This window comes from Danio aesculapii, chromosome 20 (assembly GCF_903798145.1).
Source record: "Danio aesculapii chromosome 20, fDanAes4.1, whole genome shotgun sequence".
NCBI classification, from domain to species: Eukaryota; Metazoa; Chordata; class Actinopteri; order Cypriniformes; family Danionidae; genus Danio; species Danio aesculapii.
Genome location: NC_079454.1, coordinates 28,112,183 through 28,127,284, shown reverse-complemented (window position 1 = coordinate 28,127,284; position 15,102 = coordinate 28,112,183). Strand labels below are relative to the sequence as shown.

Below are 15,102 nucleotides of genomic sequence, written 5' to 3'. Positions count from 1 at the left end.
TTGGGACATCAAAAGGAATATGACACATCCCAGGGCCAGTTGCTTTATTCTGTTTTATTTATAGTGAAAACATTTTCAGTATCATGCTGTCATATGAGTTTTAAGAATGAAGTCAGCGTGGCATTTCCCTTTATGCGGAGGACAGAGTCAGATAAAGATGCTTAGATGAATGGAAAATTATGAAAAACAGGAAGCAGGCCAATTTGCCAATGAAGGCGCAAAAAACATGCATAATTGTCCTTCTGCCATGTGTGTGATAGCAAAAGTTTGTGAGAGTAAACTGGTAAACCAGTCATGGCATGTGGAACTGTTCTAATGATGATACCATTGAGAAAAAACCTTTTGTTGTCTTGCAGGCTGTAATTATTTCAAGACAAAGGATTTAAATATTTTATGCCCATAAACCTGAAACTGTGCATGATCTTCTAGAGTTAAATCCATGAAACTTGCCAAGTAATTTCCAGATAAATTTTCTCCATTACACAAAAAAGGAAGGGAATTAAAATTAGTTTTCTGTTAGAAAATTAGGAACAAAATAATTACATTCCAATCTTTTCCATTATTTTCAAAATGTTTATGTTTGTGTTGTCCAGTATTTAGTGTAGGGCTGGGTGATTAATTAAAGTGATCAAAATCAACATTCAGAACCTATAATCAATCTAATTTTTTCAAGTCCGTTTTTTCAATTACTTTCCCTAATGCGTGTGGAGTCACGTGACCCCATTCTGATTTATATTTCTGCATTGAACGCACAGGTGTGGTCTGGGGCAGCCTTTGCACGGTCCCCGCGCACCTCTCAAAAAATTTAACTACACATCACACGTTTGCACTACGTTGACGATGATTGGAAGCTGCACCAGAGATGCCTTGAGATGGCATATTTTCCATTAAATAAAATTATTATTTACATTAAAACATTTGCTTACAGATGATACAAGAAATGCATAAAAATTGTTACAATTATTACAATTATTATTATTAGTTATTTATACAATATTATTTTGTTTCCAAAAGTACAAGTTATTTATTTTCACTTTTTTATCAGAAAAAAATGACTGTTGGTTTCAGGTAATGTTTTAATTTCAGTTGTTCAGCGTTGATATATATATAATCATAGCTCTAACAATGAATGAGCATAGATGGTAGGTTGTGTGTTTTCTTCAGTTATTTTAAAATCAAGTAATGCACCCTTTATTCAGAAATCTCTGACTTGTAATATGTGAGCATATTTACTGTACAGAACGTATCAGTGAATTATAAGGGCCAAAAAAAATTAATAACTAAATAGTTGTTCATTAATCGTAATCGAGTTAAAATATTCACATAATCAAGATTTTGATTTGAGGCCAAATCGCCCAGCCCTATTTTAGTATTAGTATTAAAGTATAAAACAATAATGAAGAAAAATAAGGTAAATAATTTTACTTATAGATTTATTGATATTCAATTGATCATTTATTTCTTGTGATTTAAGTACAGGACTGAATTTTGAATCACAAAAATGACCCGAACTGTGGGTAATATTGCTTTATTAATTCTTAATTATTAACTTGTGCAGAACTTACATTTGTTTTAAATGTATTGGTTTTCTCCCTTTAGAATTTAGTTGGGGTTTTTAGGGGGGAGGGGGAGGGTGGGGGGGTTTTAAAAAGTGGCCTGAACACATTTACCCAGTTACGTGTCATCACATTTCCATCATTGACTGACCAGAAAACCACGGGCGCTTCTGCAAACAGCGCTGCATTATTTAGGAGTGCTTATCTGACAATGAATGAATGAATGCGAAGAATGATGACAGGGTAAAGCTTTGGCTTATGTGTTTGTCAATTCTTTCCCTGACCGCTGTGGCCTGGCATAAAGAATATCATCTTCAGTCAAGATAAATCCATATCAATTGCTTTAAAATTCATGCCGAAGACACATCGTATACCATGTTTAATACCCCATGTTTTTTTACGTAGGAATTTCAAGATCGGTTTGTGCTTTTTGTTGACAACTTTTTATAAAAAAAGAGCAATATTTTGTGTTTGTTGATGTGACTCTTATAATTTTATTTCTTATTGAAATGTTTTATTGGTCATTGCTTGGCAACAATTCTGACTTGCCAATCTTGGCATCTATAAAAGGCTTCTGGAACATGGCCAGTCTTCTCAGAAAACATATCCGTGTCTTGCGCTGCTCTGACCTTTTAGGACCTAATTAGATGTTTTATGAAATTGTATTTGCTGAATCTAACATTTTGAGGATGGGATTGTGGGCCGAGTGTTTCGCGAAACATTCCTCAAGCTCCCTCCGGAAAAGGGCGAGCCTTGTCTGTCAAGGCACCGTGTCTCCTGATGAAATGTCATGCCTCCACCTCATCAAAAGCAGTAGTTTGGGGCGGCACACTGTCCTTCAAGGGTGCTGCTTCCTTTATGGCTGGCTGAGTGAATATTGTGGGATGTGACGGATAGATTTTGATCGTGTGGCATTCTCACTATCTCACTTCTTCACCCAGCTCTGATGCTAAAACGTCTGTGGAATTCCCGTAGAAATGCAGGAGAGGGTGTATTGGACGACCCGCAGCTGTCCTGGTGTGGCTTGGCTCTGTCCACGCTCATTAGTTTCACATGAGCCAGACCGCCACCGCTCACAGGAAACTGCCACAGGGTGCCTGTGACCCCCTCCCCAACCCCCCCCATCTCTGTCTCCCCACCTCAGAGGGAACTACAGACACCCTGGAACAGAGAGCCCTTTATACTGGTGATTTTTCAATGGACATTGCTTATGCTCAGTGGTCTGGTAAAGTGTTGTACCCCAAACACATTTAACTTTCTCTCTCACAGTCTCCTTGCTTTCATGCTACCATACAAAACTGGATGGCGTTGGCATTCATGAGAGGCAGGAAAGTTTGGGTGCATGTTTATGTTGAAATGGAACGAGATACAACTAATCCTGTCCAAATGAGGCAGAATATAATTTGCTTCAACACACTGCCATTGCCGTTGGGTCGTTGCGAGTTCTTAGAAGTATGCTGAAAGAGTTAATTTACACAAAAACTTTATTAATGGCTCACCCTTATGTAGTTCCAACCCCTGAGACCTATGTTTGTCTTTGGAATACAGAATATGGGCATTTATGATGAAAATCATCTTTTGTAAGGTGTTTGGACAGAACTGTGTGCAGCTGTAGTGTGTCCGCTGTCGTATTGGGGTGATATAAACACATCAAGTCTTTTTTTTTTTTTTTTTTTTTTTTTTTAATTTCCTGATGTTAAAATAGGATCCAAATCATTCCATTTTGAGGCCCACCGCAAAGTGACAGTGTGGTTTCCCTGCCCACTGATTTGTTTGACAGCCCCGTATTGAAATGTATCCGTAGTAATGCCTATAATCATATAAACAAGACAGGACGTGCTCAAAGCAACTGGGATTAAAAGATCTGTTCAGCTCTCTGTGATCATCAATCATCATCATCAAATGTGATCAAGAATGAGTTTTACAAGTTTAAAACGTTTTTAAAACAGTGCAGGTTTGTAATGAATTAACAGCGATTTTACCATCTTTACTTTATCACCACAGCCGCGTGTCAGAACAATTCTAAAAGACGACGCTTCAATCCCAGTTTGTGGATGTTAAATCAGGTTTATTTTGCACATTAACACAACAGATACAACAGCCATACAGCAGTGGATATTAACGTGTACCCTGTCACATTTGCCATGCAAAAACAGTGCAAAGTTAAACACGTGCTGTGTGTGTGTAGGTGAACTTTGTAACGGCATTGTGTGTGACTCATCGCTGCAGAAAGGCTTGAATTAACTCCACAACAAATCCATCAAATAATCATTGGGAAAGTTCTAACTGTAGTATTTTTCTCAAATGTTACATGAGATCTGCTTCCTTCATGTCTGTCACTGTGCTGTTTATCTGACACAGCCGAGGTGGAGATTAAGGCACACTCTGACAGGCACATGGGAACTGTGGGTAGAAAGAAACAGAATTAAAGGCACATGCAACAAAAACAGCTATATAGTGTTCAGAGCAGAAAATTCCAATATTCTGAAAAGTAGAATAAATAATCTGATGGGTGTTTTGAGCTACAACTTTACAGATACATTCTGGAGACATAAACTTGTAATAAATCTTGAATAAGGGGTAAAATAGGTGACCTTTACGATGTTTTAGATTAAATTCCTCATCCAGAAACGTACCAAAAACAGCCTCAAATTAGACCCTGTGTCCATATGCCATAATGTTATAAAAAAGTTATTTTAAATTGTAGTAATGTTTCCAATATTGCTGTTTTAGTCCAATTAATGCAGCCTGGGTAGTAATACAAAAGCCGGTTAGGATGCAGTACATTTAGTTGAATCTGTTATAGTTTGTACGTTATTTGAACTTGTCATGGTTTTAGGAAGTTTGTCATTATTGTATCAAGGTTTTTAAATTTTAAATAACTTGAGACAAAAGTTTGATTCAAAACAAATTTACTTGTATTGCGCTTTTCACTAGGGCTGGGCGATAAATCGATTTTTATTGATTCACTCAAGTGTGAAGTTCACATCGATTCACTTGAATTTAAATTGGTTTTCACCCTAAAACGTGATGCTTCCTTCTGGGCTCCCATAGTTTCCCTTGCATTTCCATAGAAACACACAAACAACATGACGGCAAGCAGAAGAACAACTCTGAGAAATGTTGCACTCTTTGAAATGTAATTAAAAACAACACGGACGCACAAACGTCCACCAAAAAAAAGGGCATAATTCAGGGCTCTTAGTCATGCATTCACTGTGAGACACACGCATTTAAAACTGCGTGCCACACCTTCTCACAATGAGAAGTAATGAACAATTATTGAAGAAGACTTGCATTAATCGAAATCGAATCGCAATTGAGATTTGAAACGTTACGATTAGCTAATCGCAAGAGATTGCGATATGAAATATATATGTATTTAATTTTCTCTGCCCAGAGCAAATGCGTGACTGCTGTCTGTGTGTGACAGTCTTAGTAGCCAATTGAGTGAGCGTACTTTTGTTCTGCCCAATTAGAATCACACAACTAAACTATGCGGAGTGCCCACATAAAAAAACAAACAAAGCGGATGGCGCAGTCCAGTGGGATGATGACACTTGCCGCTTCAGAAGCATTGACAGACAAATTAATAACAAAGAAAAACAAGACACCGGTAATATGGAATATTTTGGTTTCAAAGTCACAGACACTGAAAGAGCTGAAATTTGTAAGAGCTGTCGTAGAAAATACAACAACCAGGACCTAAAAAAGCACCACAGGCTAAAAAGTCAACTGAAAGTATTGCCAGTGATGCTCAATCCAGTATCAAGCAACAGCAAAGTTTCAACCATGTTAGTTTGCTGAGTGTTCTAGTGATCTCCCTAAATTGACTTCAACTTGTTTACAGAAAGGTAATGTCATGTTATTTGTTTACTGTTTGCTCTAGAGAAAAATTAGTGTTTAATTTCTGAATATTTATAAACAAATTTAAATAAATGTTTAAGTTCCTTTTTTTTTAACGAACACTCACTGCATTTTAGCTGTAAGAAGCTACGATACAGATTATTGATCTGAAGCTTGACTACATTTTTATCGCAATTTAAATAGCAATATTTGTCAAGAAACAATTTGATATTTTCCTCAAACCGCACAGCCCTAGCCCTGACGAAAGGAACTGTTACCGATCTAATGTTGGAATCCAGTGTTGCTCGATTCAACACTGACAAAACTCGCTCTGCACTAGACTAATCTACCAGATGAAGCGACCCGATGCTAATAAAAGAAATAATGCGACCCACTAACCTAATGCGAGTAATTTATATGAACTGATATAACGCAAAATAAAAATGAATAAACCTCTGAATGTTCATTGAAATCTTCTTGAAAAAGTTCCTCTTTTTAACAATCATCATGAGTTTACTTTCACTGTAGTTTACTGTCATTCAAATTGTATTAAATGGTGTCATTTCTATTATTATTATTATTATTATTGTTATTATTATTATTATTATTATAAAAGTCTTGTATACAATTATAAATAAAGCTTGTGAAATTTGATCTTTAAATGACAACTTTTTTTCTTTAGCAATTTTATATCCTATAATTATAATTTCAAAAAGATGATATAGGTTAATAACCTTAAACTCCAAGCACTTTTTGTGGGTGAAAAAAAAATCTATTTAAATCGTGAATCAATTTTTATTTGAATTTTATAATTTTCTTATTTATTTATTCATTCTTTATTTATTTATTTTTTGTGAAAATCTGGGATTGTTTTTTTTTTTTTTAAAGACCATATCGTCCAGCCCTACTTTTTTTTGTTTGTTTTTTTTTTTTTTACTAATAGCTTTTAACAGTTAGAGGTATTTATAAAAACATATTTAACCTGCATTTATATAGTTTATTGGAGATGTCTATGTGTACATGTCTAATAAAGTGTATTTGTGTATTCAGTGTATGTGTTGTCCACATGTCTTCAATGGTTGGCATCATCTCTTCACGGTCATGGATATCAAGTGGTGCTGCACAATCTCTAGAGGCCATGGAATAGGCATCCCCAGGTGGAAATGGAGAACACAGAAAATAACTGTCGTAACTGCTGTTCATATTGTATTTGAACAAGAGATATTAAATGTCAATGAAGTCAAATGAAGTGCTCTAAATGAAAATAGGAGTTATATAAACAAACTTATAAAAAGGAGAATATTTCTAACAAAGTGTCTGGTGTAGTAAGACAGGAAGAGTGATGAGTTAATACACATTGTTGACATTTTAGGTCTAAACTATTACAAAAGCAAACGTTGTGACATTTGTAGACCGTTATTGGTGCCTCCAGTGTAATTTTGCATGAAAGTAAAATAGGGATGGACCAAATCAGTTTTGTGGTAATCAATGTTGTTACATATGCTATAGGGTCGTCTTAACTTTAATTGAACATTTAATATTCTTTTAAGGAACTGTTACATTATCTGAATCCCTTATTGTGTGGTACGTTGTTTTATAAAGTTTTACTATGCATCAACATCTTTTTATAAGCATTGCAACTCTGTCTTATTTCTAACCACAGTGCTCGGTTTAATCTGAGTCCACAACCACCCACCATATGGGGCACACCCAGTCAGAGTGATGATGGCAGGCTTTTACAGGGGAGGATCCGCACAGAAAGCCCCTGTCATCTAAGATACTCAAGCCCAAGAACAAGCGAATCTCTTCTCTCTGCCCAGCATAGGCAAATCATAGTGTTTCAAAGACAATACTCAACTGTTTTGGACACGAAGAGCCGGTTTAGACAGCCTGTCTGAAACAGGTGCTCCTGCTAAACGCTGACCTTTCTTTATCAAGCTGCTCCTTCTAGAGAAGAGACGGGGGGGAAAAGCATTGATCAAGGATCAATTTTCCTATTCCACTGAAGTCGATTTAAGAATGGGCAATGAAGCTGGGTCAGATGCAGCTATGAGGAAAAGCACCTCCTGCAATTGATGAACGAGTATTCAGGCTGATTTATGTGACCCAGTTTGAGGTTTGCAGACGCTTTTCTTCATGTTTCGCTCTGTGGTCTCTTTTCCTTCGATTCGTAGTAGAAATAAAAGAAAACGTTGGCTTTCTGACGCTCTAAATGTCGTTTTGGATGAAAGCGAACCTAGGCGGCTTGAAAACCTTAAGGTGCATTATTGATACTTTCCCCTGCAGCAACGGTGCAGAGGCTCCCTATTGATTTGCCTAATGTGGCAAAACTGCTCCACTCTCCTGCTTGCATAACGCGTGTCTGTGTCAGCGCGGATCCAGAGCTCTGCTGCATTAAAGAACTGTTCATTTATTCCCTCTCCATTCCTGTCACTCACATTGAGAGACAGTTGTTGCATCGGACACTGTGATTATCATTTTTCGCCGCCGAGTGTTTATAATGAGCCCGCTGTCCCTCAGTATGGGCCTTATCTTTGACTAACGCTTTCAGACCTTAAAGCAACTTTATTAAACACTGCACAATGCTCCTTTGAACACAATGCTCCTTCACCTGATGTAGACTTCGGCTGTGCTGAGCGAATACAAATACAACCATTCTCGCAGTGAGTTTGCAGTAATTGTAATTGTAAATTTGAAGTGTTCTCCAGTGGCAGTCTGCCTGTTTATGCTTTGGTGGAATGATGAAATATGTGATAAATTGCTGCTCAGTTTTCCGGCTCACTCTCTTAAGATTTTCTTTTGACGGGAGCTTGTCAGTTTCTTTTTTTTTTAGTTTGAGTTATGACATTTTAGAGTCGTGTTTTTGGGGCTCTAAGCTTAATGTACTGGTGAAATCGTATTGGACTGGTGAGCGTTTGATCTTTTTCAAGAGCTTTAAGACTTTATTATTGAGACCCATAGGATGTTAGAAACCAGCCTACGTATGCAGGGTGAAAAGAAAAAAGTTAACAATTTACATGTTACCAGAATTTCAACGCAGTAGGGCTATTGCAAGCAGCAGGAATAATACTAAATAGAAATGTCTTGTCTGTGTGTTATTTGAGCAGACTTTGCTTTTCTGGTGAGCATATGTAGTTCATGCATAGATGTTTTCGGGCACATGAGCATAATATCCACAAAGTAGACTTGCGGTGTGCATAAAAGCTAGTCGACAGTGCGCTCTGCTGCTCTTGTGCTTTGCAACAAACCACACTTGCAAGCCATTGAAATGAATGGGTTTCATAGCGTAGTGCTTTTAGCATCTGGTTTAAAAGCCAGTTCACTTCGAATAATGACTATTTACTCATTCACACTCGCAGCGACTATGTAGCTGCCTGTCGCTTTGGGTGGAGACCTGCTGCAAACACAGGTCTGTGTAGGTATATATAGCATGAATACAACCGGCCTCTGAGCAAGCTGAGAGAGGATCACGTGAGCTCTACTGGTGCTCCTATTGGCTGTCGCGCAAGAAAGTTGCTCTTCATTTGTATAAAGTTGTAGGATTCTCACCTTTTTGCGTTGCACTACACGTCTAAATTATAATTTCGAAACCAGGCATGATCAGATGGTCTATACCAGATGTCGAATTGGACATTCTAGGTTGACACATTCATATTTATTAAATAACGAAGAATCACCTAAATATAATAACTGGCAGACTGCTCTTACCATCAAACAATTTTTATAAGGAGAGTGCTTTGATGGACATTTTTAAAAAGGTACCACCAGGAAGAGTTTTAAATTTTTTTATCAAAAATAGAACTGAAAAACCATATTTGACTTTGAATAAATTTTTTTTGTGAATTTTATCTATTTATATTTTATATATATATATTTTTTTTTATATATATATATATATATATATATATATATATAATATATTAATATAATTGGTAATTTTTTTAATATAATACGAATTTGTTTTTATCATGTAATATTTTAATGTATATCCATTTGGCCACGAAATAGCCATAAGTAGCTGATGTGGCAATAAATATTTAATAAATAATAATAATAATGCACGACACACTTACCTGGTCGCCAACGGTCTCTGTCACTTGCGTTGATGGAGGTCGATGGAAGTTGCTTGCTCTTCGTTGAAATAAACGGTCGCTTGTCACTTTGCCGCAGCAAGTCGCTCGTAGTGTGAATGAGGCTTATTGCTGGAGGGAGTCTGAGAGTCTCATTTTTTTTGATGTATCCCAAATTTTCATAGCAATAATAAACTCCTATGGTTTAATAACTATTATTAGTCTAAATATTATTATATTTGCTTTTACTATAGTTGTAATTTAAGCTATGAACCCTAAATAAAATTAATAATAACAAAATAATAAAAATAATAATAACAATAGCAGCAATAATAATGATCAAAAAGAAACAAAAAATCATTTAACTTCTCACCCCTGTCCTTGAAACATTCAAGTTTTGCAGATGTGCAAGGTATGAAATGAAAACCTGCCACCAGCCAATGCAATATGCTTTGCAAAGTGGCAGGTAATTTTGTTTATCTGCTAGCTACTGTGGCATGAGACCTAAACAGAATCTCGGATTGACACTGACAAGGAATGTCATTGCAGTGGGTTCAGCTTTATGCTCACTGTGTGGATAATACCTGCAGCTCTGCAGGTTATACTTTCTTGTCAATTATTCTGTAGGTTGCTATATTAAACTAATGACATACGATGACAAAATAGTGACAGTGATGACATTTAAAGGGCATATAGTTTACCTCTTTTTTTAATGATTTAATATTAATATTATGGTTCTTCTGAGTGTGCCAGTTTAGGTTCAGTTTAAAACACAATTCAGATTTGTTTATTATAATGTGTTAAAAAGTCTCATGTTAGGGGCGTGTCCACAGTTCGCTGATTTATGGGTGTGTTGCTTCACATGTAAATTAGTTTCGGCTTCCCGCCAACGTAACAAGGGGGCGGGGCCATGAGCTCACCCGCTCTGCATTTGCAACAGAGTCTGACAGGCAGACAGAGAAAAAGCTGGAGTGAGATGATCAGCATTCAGTCGTAGATGTACAACTCTGACACAGACCAAGCAGAGAGTACGAAATCATTTGTGTCTTTGTACAGTTTTACAGCCAACTGTGTGCTAGTTTCAAGTGCCGAGCTTGTACAAAGAAACTAGTAACCACGCACACTGAATTAACTTTGACTGAGGCACCGAATGCGCCGCTCGAAGCCTCGACATGGCACACCAGACACTCTCTGTGGCACACCAGAAACATGAAGTGTCCCGAATCGTCGCGCCACGCATTTTTGAATTCTAAACATAGGTTTCTGCAGCGGTCTGCGACACCCAGCCGTCGACTTGAGTGTACCCTAATAGAAACCTATGTTTAGAATTCTAAAGCACATGCTAGTCACAGAGAGCTTCTGGGATCGCAAGAAATGCAAACGGCTGAAGTATCAGGTAGACTCAATGAGAAGTACACATGTTTGCAAACCTACCTAAAGATACAACCAATAATTCCGATTAGAGCGATAATGTGGAGAATATTGCTCTTGTGTTGAGCCCAATGAGCCTTGCATCTAAAAATAGAGCAAGGGTGATCCTTTAGTGATATTGCTTCGACTCACACTCACTCAAAATGGCAGACGTAAATCAACAAACTGAGGTTATGATGACGCACCTGTCAATCAATATTGGTGGGCGGGGGGACCGCTCTCCTACGTAAAGTTGCGGTCGGTTTGAAAACCGCTCCAATTGGTCCACCGTTTTTTATGTTGTTAAATTGAAAAAAAGCACTGGGTGTGCTTATATCACCCCAATATGACGGTCTATACACCATACATGCACATATGTCTGTCCAAACAGCTTGAAAAGTAGATTTTTTACCATAGGTGCCCTTTAAGAATTATTATTTATATCATTTTTCTCATTCTTTTAAAACCTATTAACCACATTTCTTGCATTCAATCTGCCCAGTTGGTGGAATGAACTCCCTAACTGCATCAGAACGGCAGAGTCACTTGCTGTCTTCAAGAAACGACTAAACTCAACTATTTAGTCTCCACTTTCCTTCCTAATCTTAACTGCCTCTCTGGCTATACCACTAACTGTACTCTCTCTCAAAAAATAAAAAATAAATAAAAAATTCCATTACTAATGCTTTGCTTCTTAGACTTTACACACCTGAAACTTGTCTATAGCACTTATTCACTGCTGCTCTTATAGTTGTGTAAATTGCTTCCTTGTCCTTATTTGTAAGTCGCTTTGGATAAAAGCATCTGCTAAACGACTAAATGTAAATGTAAATTTTAATCTGTTTTTAATCATTTTTTTTTTCTTATGCTTGTCTTTTATTCTTGTTTATGTAAAACACTTTGAATTACCATTGTGTATGAAATGTGCTATATAAATAAACTTGCCTATTATTATTATTATTATTATTATTATTATTATTATTATTACTGCTATTATTATTGCTATTATTATTGCTTTGTAGTTATTTTAAACATTAATCCCACAGCATTAAAACAGATTAAACAAAGGTTTGATCTCCTGTTGATCTTCTGACTGCTTTGAATTTCAAACCATTGCAAGCACAGCAGAAAAGAGAGCCTCTCTGTCATTCATTCATTCATTTTCTTTTCGGCTTAGTCCCTTTTATTAATCAGGGGTCACCACAGCGGAATGAACCGCCAACTTATCCAGCATATGTTTTAAGCAGCGGATGCCAACCCATCACTGGGAAACACCCATAAACTCTAATTCACACACATACACTATGGACAACTTAGCTTACCCAATTCAGCTGTACCACATGTTTGTGGACTTGTGGGAGAACCAGAGCATCCAGAGGAAACCCACGCAAACACGGGAAGAACATGAAAACTCCTGACCTACAACTGACCTAGCCGAGGCTCGAACCAGCGACCTTCTTGCTGTAAGGGGTGATCATGCTAGCCAGCGTGACACCCAAGCCTCTGTGTTTTCCGATAGATGTTTCCTTTAAAATAATTTACTGTTTTTATGTTCTATTTTTTTCATTCATTCATTTTCCTTCAGCTCAGTCCCTTATTTATCAAGGGTTGCCACAGCGGAATGAACCGCCAACTATTCCAGCATATGTTTTACACAGCGGATGCCCTTCCAGCCGCAACCCATTACTGGAAACACCCATACGCTCTCACATTCACACACACACACTCATAACTCATCAACTGGCCAAGTCGGGACTCAAACCAGTGACCTTCTTGGTGTGAGGCGACAGTGCTAACCACTGAGCCACCGTGCTGCCCTGTTTTATTTTTAAATAATTATGCAAATGCAGTAGCTAATCACAATAATCATTTTGTTATTATTTTTGTAATTATTCCATGTGTCAACATAGCCTAAGCATTCAGAGTTGTGCAGCTCTAATCCAAATTACAGTTTAATATTTGCATTGTTCTCGTATAAGACGCAGTGGTCTAAACGTATATTGAGGTTAAAAAAAAAACTGAATTCACTTTATGAAGTAATGGCGTTTTATCCTCCTACAGGAAATACAGTTGCTGGAGCCGCTGTGCAATTGAACATTCACAGGAGCGGGATTTTCTCCAGCCGAATGCACTTTGCAACACATTTCCACTGTAGACAGCTTCGTTCACACCCTGTCAGAGGAAAATAGTCTTGATCGCTTTGTCCTCTGGGGATTTCACAAACCGCTCAGTTCAGCGTTGTGTGGCCAGACCATGGATCTGTCTTTAGTGCACATTAAACTGGACATCTGGCTTTAGGTTTAGCTGTCCAGGTAAAGATGGTTTCGTAGGCTCTCTTCAGGCATAAAGCTTGGCTCAACCTGGAAAACGGCTTCTCCGTTTGCCCCGCTCTTAATGTCACAAGTGGGGGACGTTAAGCGTTTATATCATACCAGATTGTTATGGGCTCCCCCTATGAGGAGTTCCCAGCAGTGCAACCTTGGAATGTAATGCAAAACATAAATATCTGGAGAGAGGAATAGCTCTTTTATCTGGATACAGCAAACATCAGTCTTCCATCTCCCTGTGAAAATACATATTTTGCAAGGAACAAACATCTTTTAGACTGGTGCCAGGTCAGTTCAAAGGAAAGTTTGCTAGAAATGATGTATTGTGTTGATTGTGTGAACTTGCAAGCTTGAACACTCAAGGCCAAAGGAAGGGCACAGGCCAAAGTTTGGAGATTACAGAGATCTAAAAAGAGACATGGAGTACTGTAGACATTGTTTAGCTCGAGTAAACACGCCAGTTGTGCCTCTGTGTCAGATTTCATTAGCATGACATCAGTGGGAGGGCTTGAATAAGTCAGAATCCTCCAGCATTATTCTAATGACCTTCAAGAGCACGAGTAAACATCAAAGCTCTGATCATGGAGTCTGTTTGGTTTGTGCATTATTGTTCATTTTGTTTGTCTTCCTTTCATATTGGAATGAGAACAATTCAATGCCATGTTGCACACTTGATTGCTTTACCTAAAAAAGCATTAAAAATATTTTTGAGGGTTTGTTAGTTTATTTGTTTGTTGTTTATTTCAATTATTAATCATATTTAATATCTACATTTCTTTGAATAAAGATGTACCAGTGTTTTTATGTTTTTTTTATTGGGAAAGGGGCTAAGTTACTACTGGCCAATACCTGTTTGTTACTTACCGACTTGTTTGCTTTTAACAATAACAACTATTTTTATTATTATTATTTATTAATATTCTTATAGCTGAGGTATAAAAATATGCAGATTAATTTTAATGGATCCCTAAATATAAAATCTATTATTATTATTATTATTCTTATAGGTAAGGTATAAAAAATATGCAGATGCATTTTAATGGATCCCTAAATATTAAATCTGTTGTTATTATTATTATTATTATTATTATTATTATTATTATTATTATCATAATTCCTATAGCTGAAGTATACAAATATGCAGATTAATTTAATGGGTCCCTAAATATAAAATTTATTATTATTGTTATTATTGTTATTATTATTATCATTATTATTATTCCTGTAGCTCAGGTATAAAAAAGATGCATTTTAATGGATCCCTAAATATTAAATCTGTTATTATTATTAGTAGTAGAAGTAGTTGTAGTAGTATTCCTATAGCTGAGGTATACCAATATGCAGATTAATTTTAATGGGTCCCTAAATATAAAATCTATTATTATTATTTTTATTATTATTATTCCTATAGCTGAAGTATAAAAATATGCAAATGAATTTGAATTGATCCCTAAATATTAAAGCTGTTGTTATTATCATTATTATCATTATTTATTATTATTTCTATAGCTGAGGTATAAAAATATGCAGATGAATTTCAGTGGATCCCTAAATATAAAAATTATTATTATTATTATTATTATTATTATTATTCCTAAAGTTGAGTTGCAGATGTATGATGTAAATATGCAGATGAATATTAATGGTTCCCTAAATATCAAATCTGTTATTGTTAATTATTATTAACTTATTATTAACTTATTGTTAATATTATTCCTATAGCTTTTCCTATAATTTTAATAGATCCCTAAATATTAAAAAACTGTTTTTGTTGTTATTATTTTTATCATTATTATTATTATTATTATTATTGTTGTTGTTGTTATTTTTTTATTTTTATGTATTTATTATTATTATGGTGATGCAGTAGGTAGTGCTGTCGCCTCACAGCAA

At 36.2% G+C, this 15,102-nt stretch overlaps 1 protein-coding gene across 1 annotated transcript in view; it reads left to right on the top strand.

Moving 5' to 3' along the window:
• Positions 1-15,102, top strand: part of btbd7 (BTB (POZ) domain containing 7) — an 87,019-nt gene that overhangs the window by 21,590 nt on the left and 50,327 nt on the right. The gene's annotated exons all lie outside the window — the stretch shown is intronic.